Here is a 13,917-nt window from a genome sequence, read left to right as displayed (position 1 = left end):
GGGTTCCATAACACATTATTTAAGAGCACATTCAAGTGAGGTTAAGAGGAAAGCTTTGTGCTTTCAGGATGTATTATGTTTGCAGGAATTTAGGAAGATTTTTAGCAAGAGTGATCAGACCATAAGGAGCACTTACTTTCAAAAGCAACCCAAATCATCCTTGTATGTTAGATTAGGTTCTGGATAACAAAGAATCATCAAGAAAAAAGTTTTAGTTGCATCTTATATGATCTGCAAAAATATCTGCTAATGGCAAGTGACCATTTCCAGAGTTCTGATGTCTGGTGTCTGCGCTTGCCTTTTGCAGAGCTGATGCAATATCTCGGAAAACCAATTACAGTCCCACGTCATTTCTTGGTGCTGGGACAATGGCTCTGATTATACCCAGACTGGGGGACTGTGAGGTAGTGTCTTCTTGCTTGCCTTGGGAGCCCTGCAGAAATGTAATGCTATTTATTAGAAGCAGAAACAACAGGTGCCAGAAGAAAAGCTGAGACTATAATGGGGTTCTGGACGCTTTCTCGGGAGAAAGCAGAGGTGCTGCTGATGCTGTTTGCATTTCTGTTCAGACACAAATCAATTGGCCGCATTGTCTCAGCATGCCACTGCAGATGGTTTTCATATGAACTTATTGATGATCTTGCTTCCAGCCAAGGAAAACGATGAGGTGGAGGAAAATGTACGTAGTGCGGGGACTTAAAACAGGTGGGTCTCTAAGAAGCAATTTAAAAGAAAAATAAATCATTAGAATGTATATGGTGATCGTTTGGCTTTTTTGTTCGGGGAACCAAATGCTACAAATAGGAAGGGAAGCGGGAGGGGAGAAGAGGTGGGGAGAGAAGGGAATGGGATGCTCAAAAAAAGGGGGGGAGGACAGAGAGGGAGCAAAAGGAAAAAGATATCTTGATTGTGGGAGCTATTAAGGGGCTAGCAAGAAATATGACACTAAGAAGATTGCTAGGAATCTTCAAGGACGACCCCAGCTAAGACTCTAAGCAACAGTGAAGAGGATGCCTAAACTGGCCTTCCCCTGTAATCAGATTGGTAACTACCTTAATTGTCATCACAGAACCTTCCTCCAGCCACTGATGGAAGCAGATGTAGGGATCCACAGCGGAGCACTGGGCCGAACTTCCGGAGGCTAGTCAAAGAAAGGAAGGAGTGAGAATACAAGCAAAGAGGTCAAGGCCATGCGGGTGATACCCACAACAATGACTGAGATGAGCTAGTGAGTGCTCACTGATTCTGGAAAGATAGTGGGGAGCCTACATGGGACCAAGCTAGGCCTACTGAATATGGGGGAGAGTTATGAGGCTTGGGCAGTCTATGGGGCCGCTGGCAGTGGGACCAGGATTTAACCCTAGTGCTTGTTCTGGCATCTTGGAGCACATTTTCTTTGTAAGGATAGCTTGCTCAACCTAGATATGGGGGGGGGGGGCAATATATCAGACTTTGTTGACTTCCAGTGGGGGTCCTTACTCTTTCTGGAAAGTGGATAAGGAGTAGGGAGGGGAGAAGGGTAAGGGACAGTGAAGAGAGTATTGGGACAGGGAGGAGGGTGTTGGAGTAGAATGACTGTATTTTAAAAACTCAACCATTCAAACTTGCAAACTTTAAACAATTATATAGAAGAATATAAAATAAGCGAGAGAAATTACATAGAGATCCTCAGGGAAGGGTAGAGCTGATACACCCACCTTGCTATGTCTTCAAAGGCAAGGCATCTGAAAGACTGAAGTTTCATTACTTTAATCTAAATAGTTATGATATATAATGAGACAGATAGGCTACAATGACTTCTTTGCCTTTCTATAGTCTGTGATGACCTTGCCCTGGACACCCTATTCCTTTGTAAGTGCTACCAGTAATCTCTTGTGGGTAGGAGATTGAGTTGGGTATGGATTTGTTAAAAAGTTAAGTGGCCCGGTCTGTGTGAGTGACTCTAGGGGATGACCTAATGATATGAGTGTGTGAGCTTCGTTTCCTGAGTTCCTTTGGAATCCACGTTGATAGAAATTAAAAATGGGAAAAAATATCACCTCTAGATATGAGTAAAAACTCATTACAGTTCATTTTCAGTAAGATGCATTAGAATACATCAGAGAATCAGAGGGGAACAGGGGCCACTGGGTCTCTTTCTTCCCTAGCCAGCAGTATTCTTAATTCCTCCCAGTATTAAAAAGTTACAAGTCTTCTGCCTGACCAAGGACAGGAATCAGGCAAGAAAAGAACAGTGAACTCCAGGATGCATGTTAGGTAAGGCTTTGCACCATGAACCAATAGGAAAAGCAGTCTGTGCAGGAGGCGACAGTACACATGAGGACAAGGAAGACTGAATTTCCCTGAAGACCTCAGTCAACAAGAGGTGCAGGGGCAGAGAATTTAGGGTAGGGACATAAATGCCATTGTTTATGTAGAGTTTGCACACTAGGATCTGATGGTTTGTTTGCTTTGGTCTTTTCTCTAGGTAATGCCCAACTTTACAAGGTTGTAAAACAAACTGCTTCGCTTTTGCTACTCTGAGTCTCCAGTACTCTTATTATGAAGTGAAAAATCGGTGTTTTTCACATGAGTGTACATCATGGTGTGTATACAAGCACAGTGTGGAAATTGGAAACTTTTCTATGCCACTGGGCTGGGCCTGTGAGATCATGAGTAGCCTTTCTGAGTGGGTGAACCCAGGGGGTCTTCAGAGCTAGGCTGGACAATTGCTGTTATATTAGTAACTTGTCTCGTGACTGTTACAAAATACCTGACCTAAAGCCTTAGAGGGAGAGGTTTACTCTGGCTCATAGTCAGAGTGTACAGTGCATCATTCCAGAGAAGGCATGCCAGCGGGAGTGTAAGGTAACAGGTCATATTGCATCCACAATCAGGACGCAGAGACATAATTGTTGGTGCTTAGATGCTTAATGTTTATTTTTAATCAGGGATGTTAGCTATGGAATGGTGTTGACAGTGGGACCAGGATCTAACTCTAATTTGTAAATTGACTTTGTGGAGCGCATTCTCTATGGAGAGATTTCTTGCTCAGCCTGGCTTGGTCCTCCCTCAATGAGGTGATGGGACAGACATTGTTGACTTCCCCAGGCGAGGTCTTACCCCACATTTGAGCAGATGGGGCATGGAATGGGAGGGATGAGAGAGGAGGAACTGGGATTGGTACACACTAATAAATAAATAAATAAATAAACAAACAAACAAATAAATAAATAAATAAATGGTGCTGTCCACAATCAGGGTAGCTGTCACATCCAGACAAGTCTAAGTCCGAGATCCTCTGTCCTACTATGTGGCTTGATTAGGTGTGAGCCATGATTCTCACAGCTCAGATTTACATTTTCTGGAGAGCAGTTGCTTCAAAACATTCCCAATGAAGCACATCCTACTTGGATGGATGGCACCTCAAGACCTCACCTTCTGCTCATTGTCAACACCAATGCCTTGAGTCAAGCCAGATCTTGACTTCCCTTTGTTCCTCCTGAACTTCTCCAAGATAGAGCAGCGTCAAGGGAATGACACACATGCTGTTTGCAGAATGTGGGACTCAGTAAAAAAGAGTTCTGTGTCACATGATCCCCTTAAAGGCAGGGTCACATCTAAGTACACAGAACTTCCAGAGGACCCCTCGTTAACCTGCTACGCTTCTCTCAGTTACTCTGATTCCAAGTGGTTGATAGACTATACATGCTGTGTTAATTCCCATGGCCTTTCTCAGGCAAGTATCTGATTATATGCATTTTACCTGTAGTTTGGTGTATTTAAAGCAGGCTGATTCATTTTCAATATCCTCCAAAGACCTTTACATTATGGTTCTTTGTCTAATGTCTCATATTTGATCCCCTTCTCTCTGGAAGATGGAAAAACTTCTTTTCCTTTTCCCTTTGTATTTCCTCTCTCTCTCTTTTTTAAAACACGGACTGAAGTCTAAATGAGTAGCATGGGATCTGCTTAAGGCCCTTCACTGAAAGGAACTCACAGGCAATTTGGCAGTTTTTCAAATGCCTGAGGAAAACTTATCTGTGTTCTTGCCTTTAAATGGATCGTAATCTGTGAAGTGGCCATTAAGTCCCATTGTTTTAGAAGTAAACAGGATACAACACTACAAACATACATAAAGGAAAGCAACGGACCGTGCCTGTGTCTTCACTTGAGAAGACGTTAGTTCTTTGCCTTAAGTCTCCAAAGATACAAACTTGGGGATTGAGGAAGAGGCTCAGTGGTTGAGAGAACTTACTCCTTTTGTAGAAGACTGGGGTTTGGTTTCTAGAACCCACACTGAAAGGGTGGTTCACACCTTCCTGTAACTCCAGCTCCAGGTAGCTATGTGTGTGCCTAGACACACAGACACACACACACACACACACACACACACACACAATAAAAAAAATCACGTAGGAACTGACAAGATGGCTCAGCAGGTGAGTGCCTGGCACAATGCCTGACAACCTGCGTTTGATAGCTAGACACATGTGGTAGACTCCTGAATTCTGTCCTCTGCGTGCCACACATGGGCCATGGCATTCATGCACACACACACATACCCACAGAAATGTAAATTTTAAAAAATAAAATAAATCTAAGCAAACATTGTCAAGTATATTGTGGAGCATATTACTAAAAGCAGCTTCTTTTGTGTACTGATGTGTGTCATACATTAACAACCTTGGGGGATCGTAAAATAATTTAATACACTAAATCTTGTTGGAGGCTCAAAAAAAAAAGTAAGTAGAGGGGAAATAAAAGAAGGCATAATAAGAGGAAGGAGAGTTTGAAAAACCACCAAAGCCACTAAGTAAAGAGAGATAAGCCAATATCAACAGACAGGGATTTATGAGCAGAGGACTGTGTCACGAGGAAACTTTGAACCGGCAAGGCTGAGGATGCCGAAGAGAGAAACTCTTAAGGCCGAAACAACTAAGTGGAGAAAGTAGCTGAGAGCCCAGTTTATTCAAAAGCTGAAACTGCAGGAGAAAGGAGTGTGCGTGTCAGTGTCCACTTAGTAATCCCCAAAGAAGAGCAGAACGCCAGGAACATTCCGTAGGCTAAGTTAGCAAGGCTGTCTCCAGCAGGCGCTCGTGACACCTTGCTGTGTCATTTCACAATGAGTCAGTTCATAAGTACTAATCTTCCCAGGGCTTCAGAAGCAGAAGGGCAGATATTTGAGTAGTCAACTTCACACCAACTCCACCTAGCACTACCATGGCTTACTCAACAGACAACAGCAAAAGGAGTCTAGAGGCTTACATTTTTTACACTTCATTTTATTATCAGTTTGTTATATGCTGTAACAGACCTGTAGAGTTTCTAATAAAATATGTCCCATTTTCATTCCTAATTCATGTCAGAAGCCTGTCATTTTGCTCATTTTCCAATTCTTTGTGGTATTTTCATTGAATATTTCTCAATATTGAAAATGTTTTGATTTCGATTTTGACATTGACTTTCTACTCCAGGTAGATGTGGTTCTCCCAAGCACCATTACCGGGCTTGTACATGAACACACATACACACACATACACACACGTACACACACTCACATACACACGCACACAGACATATGTACACAACATACTCCATCACCTCTACTGTCAGTAGCCCAGTGATTCCTATTGAATGTGATGTCATAGTTTGGGGTACATAATTATACATGTATTGTTCAGAGTTGGCCTTGCAATTTATTATAAAAGTATGTTATGAACATAACCCATCCTTCCAATATCTTAATTTCTCTGAAGTTAGTAATTGCTTCCTGGTTTTATTTTACACAGAATCCCATGTAACTGTCACAAATTAACTAAAAAACAAATCTATTTATAATAGTAATATAGGTCTCTTAGAAGTTGGATCACCTGATACTCATGACCCATATCGGTTTACTTTCTTGGTTTATTTCTGTGTCAGTAGGCTAGATTTTCTAGTACTTTCACGGCAAAGGGTGTATGGGGTACTGACTCTCTGAGTCTGTAAGTATATGTAAGTAAATGTAGATATCAGTAGATAGATATGATTTTTTTTTTGATTTTTCGAGACAGGGTTTCTCCGTAGCTTTTGGTTCCTGTCCTGGAACTAGCTCTTGTAGACCAGGCTGGCCTCGAACTCACAGAGATCCTCCTGCCTCTGCCTCCCGAGTGCTGGGATTAAAGGCGTGTGCCACCACCGCCCGGCTGATAGATATGATTTTTAAATGTTTGCATTCACACCTGATAGGCCGTTAAGTGGGTATAGAATTTAAAGTAGGAAATTATTTTTCATCAGAAATGTGAGTGCTTTGTTAAACCATTGTCTTCAATCTCTTACTAGAGGTGTGAAGTATAGTTCCGACAGGTAAAGTTCTAGAAAATGAGAGTATAAATAGGATTTGAGGGTACTAAGGTCAATATTCAGAATCTAGATTTTTAATAAGACTCTTATCTCAGTACAATGCGCTTGATATCTCCAAAAAGTCCTCTGTGGATCTGAACCACCCAAAATATCACTAATATTCTATCAGACTATAAGACAAAAGGACAGCCTTTTAAGTAAAACTCATGCAAGCAAGGGTTTGGGGAGTCTAATGGTTCTTACTCCAAATTATAATCATAATCAAATCCTTTATATTAGGCCTGCAATTTCAGACATATCTGATATATCCAGATCATGACTTTCCATGGTTAAATGGTATATGCCATATACATATGTTCAGCTGCGTATTTAGGTTTAAGCTTGCTATATTTTATTTTGCCCAGACAGTTATTCTCCCCCACATAACCCTCAGAATTCTGTTGTTGTGGAGTTTTATTCCTGCTTAATTTATCTTTATGTATTTGTGTGTTTGCCTCATTTATAGCACACGGAGATAAACTTGTTTGTCACTTCTTTTATGTTGACCGGAATCTATTTCTGTTTTACATGAAATCTTATTAAATGCTTTGCCAGCTGTACTACTTAGTTTTATGTCCTCTAAATCTCTCCAGTTCAAAGAAAGGAAAGAAATGGGCAGCTGTGTGTGTGTTGGGACCACTTCTGTGCTATGCTTCTGTGTGGCTGCCAGAGGCAGTTCTTGCCCTCTCCCTTGTGAGTCACGGTATCGAATTCAGATTGCCAGAATTGGTGAAACGCACCTTTGCCTGATGAACTCTCTCACCAGTACATGCATTATTCTAATGCCGCATACGCGGTAAGATGGAGACTGACAACATAGTAAGACCCATGGAGAACTTGTAAATAACCTCAGTCATTGCATTTTACCTTAAATCAATGAATTTACTAAAAAAGGGCATATTTCAGATTACATATTTCTTCAAATGCATGTTTGGTATTTCTGGTATTATGCTCAGGATACATATAACACTCATTTACTTTTTCCATCTATGAGATACTCAAATAACTAATAAAGCTTCTATTTAGTTTAAAACCATCCAGATATGAAGCATATGTTTCAAGCATCTTTAATATTAAGCTCTGGGGATTCCTGGATTGCTTTCATAATCTAAATGTCTTAAAGAACCAAGGATTTCATACAATGACACTTGACATATTTATCTTGATTGAACTTCTGATTCTATGGAATCAGACAAAAATGTTCAATATTTATCCTGTCTTACTGACACCCTTGTCAGAGCTGATCAGATTTCCAGTCAAAACATTAAGTCTCTAATTATACTGCAAATGGCCTGAGCTCTAAGCACCAACATGTTTCCTCTGTCTCTACCCCAAACCCCTCCAACGAAAGGGGCCTCTGCCAGAACGGAGCTGGCAGCAGGGAAGATGACTCATGATGCAGAGTGGGATTCGGCTCGGCTTTTCTGATGGCTGCACAGTACCAAGAGGATTAAAATGTGTTTGTTTCCACACAACGAGCCGCTTTCGCTAAGCGACACACAGGGAGCAGCTTTAGAGGGAGGAGAAGCTGATGCTTTCTGTTCGGCCTGGCCCGTTTGCTGAGGAGATGCGTGTGGTCCGTGTTCAGTGAGGATGCTACGTAACCGCTTGAGAGTGCCTCTCAAGGCACACAGCTATGACTGGCTCCATTGTCCAGTGCTTCTGGACCAAAAATCCGCGACTCTCAAAGACCTTTTAAGAAGATTCTGTGACTTTTAACTCATCTCTTGCCATAAATGCTGGCTTTTACAAACAAGACCTCAAAGGAAACGCTCTTGTTGAACTTCTTTAGTATGCAAAAATGTTTCTTGTTACCCCAATACACAGACAATTTTAAATTTTTTAAGTGATTGAAGAGAAGGCTCGGTCAGCTAAGACTGCACACTGCTCTTGTAGAGGACCAGAGTTCAGTTTCTGGCTCTCATGCAGGATAGCAACTGCCTGGAAGCCTATCTCGGTAGCACCCACAAGCACGCACCACTACTCACCCTGTACATAGATGTAAACAAAAATTAAAAATAAATCCTATTTTTTTAAAAGACTGCTCACTTCACATAAAAAAATAACCCACACAGTGGAGCTGCTTGCAGATGGGTGAGCATGTGTGTTTCTCGCTGCCTCGCTCCCTGAATACTTTTGCAATCTCTAATAAGGGTAATTCAGTAACAAATGCCAGGCTGTGGCGACAGGCACAGGCTTAACTTATCTTCCTCCTGATGAGTGATTACCTTATTCACACTTCTTTTTTTTTTTTTAAATTGCTATTGGTCATTGCTAACTACATCACACCTCACAATCAAAAACATCTTCAGATCTTCTCTTTGGTAGATTGAATAGTCCCCGTGGGGTTAAAACTGCAGTGTGACTGTAAACCACAGCCATCCAGAGAGCTATGTACGTAAAGGGTCCTAATCATCACTCTACCTGTATGCCAGTCTCAGCAGAGGTTGTCGCTGTCCATGTGTCAATCATCGAGTCCAGCACACAGCTGAAACTCATATATATTTGCTAAATTAAATGTTTCCAATTCTAATTTTTTAATCATTTAGTTATTTTATTGGCATACAATAACTATACATAATAAGGTTTTTATTATATTTTATACACATATATGATGCATTTTGATCATATTCACCCTATGTTGCCCTTTTTGATACCCCTCACACTGATCCCTTCCGCTTCCCAACCGCACTAATTTATTCATTACTTGATCAGCATTATGTATAAGTTTAGCCATAATGGTTACAGAAATATCGAAACACTTCTCAACCCCCAGAGTCTCACTCCCTAGGAATCCTTATCACTGTGGATTCTCAACCACAGCTCATCTAGAAGTTTTCAAGATCCATCAGGAATCCGTGATTAGTTAATGGGCTGAAGTAGACACTTAGCTCAAGTGCTATTAAACCGATGTGTGTGTGTGTGTGTGTGTGTGTGTGTGTGTGTGTGTGTGTGTGTGTGCAGATATAGATGGAGATATAGACATGGTCAAGAATAACACTTTAAGACAGAGAAATTCAAATCACAGACCACAGTGTTACCCAGACACTCATGTTTTGCTCATTTCATCTGAAACAACAGTGGAGGGGCATGTCTCCATGCACTTCTACACACACACACACACACACACACACACACACACACACACACACTAATGGGAAAAAACCTCCAGGAACAGGACACCAGAGCATACGCAATGGTGAGAAGGTGCTTACGAAGCCATAAATGCCGAGTCAGCCTTTCCCACTGGAATCCACCAACAACGGCATCAGACGCAGACGTTCAAAATCTCCCACAAGCACTGCATTCACAGAAATGAAAGCTGACAACCCTTTCAAAACGTAGAGAAGATTCCCACTTGCTGAATAATGTACGAAGCTCCCTTTCCAGAGGTGATCTGGTTTGAATGCTATTTTTTACAGTTGTATTCTGTTCTGTTTTACTCCCGGTTGGTGTCATAGGATAGCAGGAAGGCTCAGGAAGGAAGTTATGATGGGATAAGGAAACATCATCTTTTCCTTGCTTCCTGTGTTCGCTCTCTGTGGAACAGCAGAGAGAAACAAGCACTTTGCTCATTATGAGCACCTGGAGAGATGTGTGTTTGTTCTGCACTCGGCAAAAGATACTCTCCGCATTGTTACTTGAGAGACAGAAGTTCTTTTTTTTTCTTTTTTTTTTTTTGGTTTTTCGAGACAGGGTTTCTCTGTGGCTTTGGAGCCTGTCCTGGAACTAGCTCTGTAGACCAGGCTGGTCTCGAACTCACAGAGATCTGCCTGCCTCTGCCTCCCGAGTGCTGGGATTAAAGGCGTGCACCACCATCGCCCGGCCAGAAGTTCTAATAATAAACTCGTACACATCTTCATATCTATAAGTGTTTGGCAAGTATCTGACAACACAATAGTTGGGGTTGGTGGGCATCTCCCATTATCTGACTTATAAAGACATCTTTGCACTTTAGAACACATGCCCATCACATCAGTGTTGCCTGCAACACATTACATGTAAAATGCATTATGCTAATCTGCTTTAGTAGTTAGGTTGTTTCCAGTCTTTTGGTTGGACAAAAATAAAGTTATAAATAAATTATCCATCCTGAGGGGAAAAAACCAATAATACAAATATTTGCATTTTTTCAAAGCAACATCCTAACCCCAAGCAGGGAGATAGCTATGATTTTCCATTGCTTATTACAGTACATTGATTTCAGTGAACCACAAGACGGTACCTAAGTGACATTTGCAACATATTCCAAATTCAAGACAAGTTTTCATTCAGGTAGCTGAAGGTATCTGTTTAATTGCTTGCTAGTATAAGAAAACAAAAACATCTGCTTCACCTAATAAGATCTGGGCTACTTCCTCAGTTCTATTTACACTGTACGCATTGTCCTTCCTCTGTGGGCGGTATACAGGGAAGCCATAGCATCTACTGAGGACCTCCACTTAGCTAGACTCAGGTCCAGCCATCCCAAGAAGCATGGGCCAGAAGCATGGACCAATAACTCTTTTCTGTTCTGTCATTTTGGTGTCTATTGTCTTCCTTTAGGTATCTTTAAAAATTATTATTATTACATTCATTTCTGTTCCCATTTCTTTCTCTTACTGTCTCCCTTTCAGGAATAGTATCTTGAACTAATTTAGAGTATCTCAAACCGCAGATATCAAGTGCATGACTAAGTCATGCCTGTTAAAAAGCCTAGTCCAGTCAACCCTCTTCTGGGAAGTGTTGGCATTGCTCTTTCCTACTTGCAATGGGTGTCCCAGTGCCTCCTGGAGGACAGAAGTGGGAAGTGCAGGCTGGATGACTACAAAGCATAGTCATGCAGCACCTACTTCCTGGGGATCTCTTTGCATTTAACACGGCCTGTTACGTGAACTTCAGAAACAATCTATTGTTTGGTAAAAATAAATAATACAAAAGAACATCAAATAAAAGAGCCAAAGATGCTCCCCTGTCCGACTTAACCACGATCACCATCTGGTGAGCATTCTTTCCTTCTTTCTCGTCTGTTCATTGACTCACAGTTCACTGAGCACTTGCCCATGGGCTGGGCTCAGAGTTGCACACTGGGGACACAGTATTCAGCGAAGCAGATGAGGTCCCTGTTCTCCTGGAACTTTTATTTGGGTGGAGAAGGGTAATGGAGTCGGGTAAATAAGCAAGAAAGCCATTAGACAAAGAAATCATTCTTATCAAAAGTAAACGGGAGATCAAAAGGTGCATGGGTTAAGTTAATACGGAGGTGGGAAGAACGGTCTGCCAGCTGAGGTCATAGAAGCATATTCCAGGGATGAAAATGGCCAGAGAGTGAGGCATGGTGAGCAAGTGTCAGAAGGCCCACCTTGTTGGGAGTGCTGTGATCTCAGCACCCAGGAAGCTGAAGGCAGGAGATATCAAAGGCAGCCTGAGTTACATAGCGGGCTCTGCATCCGGCCTCAGCTACATCCTGAGAACTTGGTTCATGAGAATGAAGATAAACCGGGAGAGGAGAAAAAAGAAATGGAGAAAGCAAAGATGGCGGGGGCGAGGGTGAGGTTGAGAGGGTGTGGTGAGGTGTGTGTGTGTGTGTGTGTGTCTGTGTGTCTGTGTCTGTGTGTCTGTGTCTGGTGTATGTGTTAAAATGGAGGGGCAAAAGAAGAGAGAAAATGGAGGGAATAGGAGAGGAGGAGAGAAATGGGAGAGGGGATAGCACTGTACCCATGTGCCTAGGAGCTACACCAACAGAACAGAACACACAGATTAGAGAAGATGCTGAAGGGAAGCAGGGGCCAGATCTTTCAGAATCAGAGAGGCCTTATTCAGGACAGGATGGTTATTAGGAGAACAACAGGAAGGGACAGCAATAGGCCACGAATACAATCAGATTCTCGGCTATAAAAGCAGCCCTGACTGCTCCCATGGAGAATGGATAGCAGGGAAACAAAAGCGGAATTAGAAAACTATGGAATAAATAGCGCTGGTCCAGGAATGGTGTCCCTAGGGAAGGGGCAGGCTGACCTCTTATGAAAGACTCTAATGCTGCTATAGGGGACCATTAGTGGCTTGTGGTTTGAAACAGGCCTTTAAAGAGGATTATTTGAATTGCGGACTGAGAGTCTCTTCCAATACTCACAGTGACTATTTCTTCTGGGATAATATAATAACCTTTGGGCTGAAGCGTTTACCTTGCCTCGGCTATAAAAGTCTGCAATCACTTATACAACCCACCGCTTGCTTTCTACAGCCTCCGGGCGCACATCTGTCACTGAGTAATCAGGCTAGGGTTAACACTCAAAGGCCCTTCCGTTGGGTCTGCTTGCTGCCTTTCTGTAGTTCAGTGGGCTGGCTCATCTCTGAAAGTGTGGTCCAACAGAGAGTTCTATGGGCCCTGCTCCAACAGATGTGTGTGGGTGCCTTGTCCACAGAGACTCCGCTGACATCAAGAGACAGTGAGAAATCATACTCACAGATGAATGGGCCCTGCTGCCTGCCCCTTTATGTGTGTAGAGACAATATATACAGCTCTTTCTGCTACTTTTTTTTTTTTGCCAAAATGAAAACATGCTCTGGTTGGATTGAGAGACTGCAGACAATTTAAAGAGAACATGAATTTTCTATTTTTCATATACAATTTCATCTTTTGAAACACTCAGCGCACAGAGCTGAGCCAAGCATCCTGGAAAGTCAGTAACGTAGCCATATCCACTTGAAATGACAGCCTAGGGTCTCAGGTGCGAATAACAGCAGGCAGCACATCCTTGCGTCCTGCCTTGGATAACTACCCACTGATTCACTGGACGACGGGAGCAGTAACTCTTGACATAAACTTAGGTGCTTCCCAGAGTCTTAGCAGGATGTGTCTGTTTCTCAGGGTCTTAGTTAGGGTTTCTTTACTGTGACAAGTATCATGACTAAAGCAGCTTTTTAAGGACAGGGTTTATCTCAGTTTACATTAGAACTTCGTCTCTGAGGAAAGTCAGGGCAGGAGCTAGAGGTGGGACTAGAACCAGAACCGTGGAGGAATGCTGCGTACTGGCTTGCTCCTCATAGCTTACTCAGTCTGCATTCTTATATCTCTCCGGACAGCCTGGCTGGGAGTTGCACCACCCACCGTGGGGTGGTCCTTCTCACTTTAATTATTAATCATGCTAATGCCCACAAGCTTGCCCAAAGGTCAATGTGGTGAGGCATTTTTTCAATGGAAATTCCCTCTTTCCAAATGACTCCAGAATGCATCAAGTTAACAACATTACAGAAACACCCATCCACTTGACATATGTAATTTGAGCCATCTTTTTCACTAAATGCTTGCACTTATTTGGAGTATATTACTGACGGAGTGTTCCAGAATTCACACCAACCCCATTAGTCCTATAGCTCCAGGATTTTAGTAACAACAAGTCCAGGAATTTATAGGAAAGAGTGCCACTTTAGTACAGAGCTTTTGCTTCTGTCTTTGTTTGTATGGAAAGGGTCTTCTGTAGCCCAGGGTTGCCTTGAGCTCACTATGTAGGCAAGGCTGGCACCTATTCTCTCTCTCTCTCTCTCTCTCTCTCTCTCTCTCTCTCTCTCTCT

Source organism: Microtus ochrogaster, chromosome 16 (assembly GCF_000317375.1).
Source record: "Microtus ochrogaster isolate Prairie Vole_2 chromosome 16, MicOch1.0, whole genome shotgun sequence".
NCBI lineage: Eukaryota > Metazoa > Chordata > Mammalia > Rodentia > Cricetidae > Microtus > Microtus ochrogaster.
The sequence above is the reverse complement of the archived record's forward strand: the minus strand, read 5'-3'. Positions refer to the sequence as shown.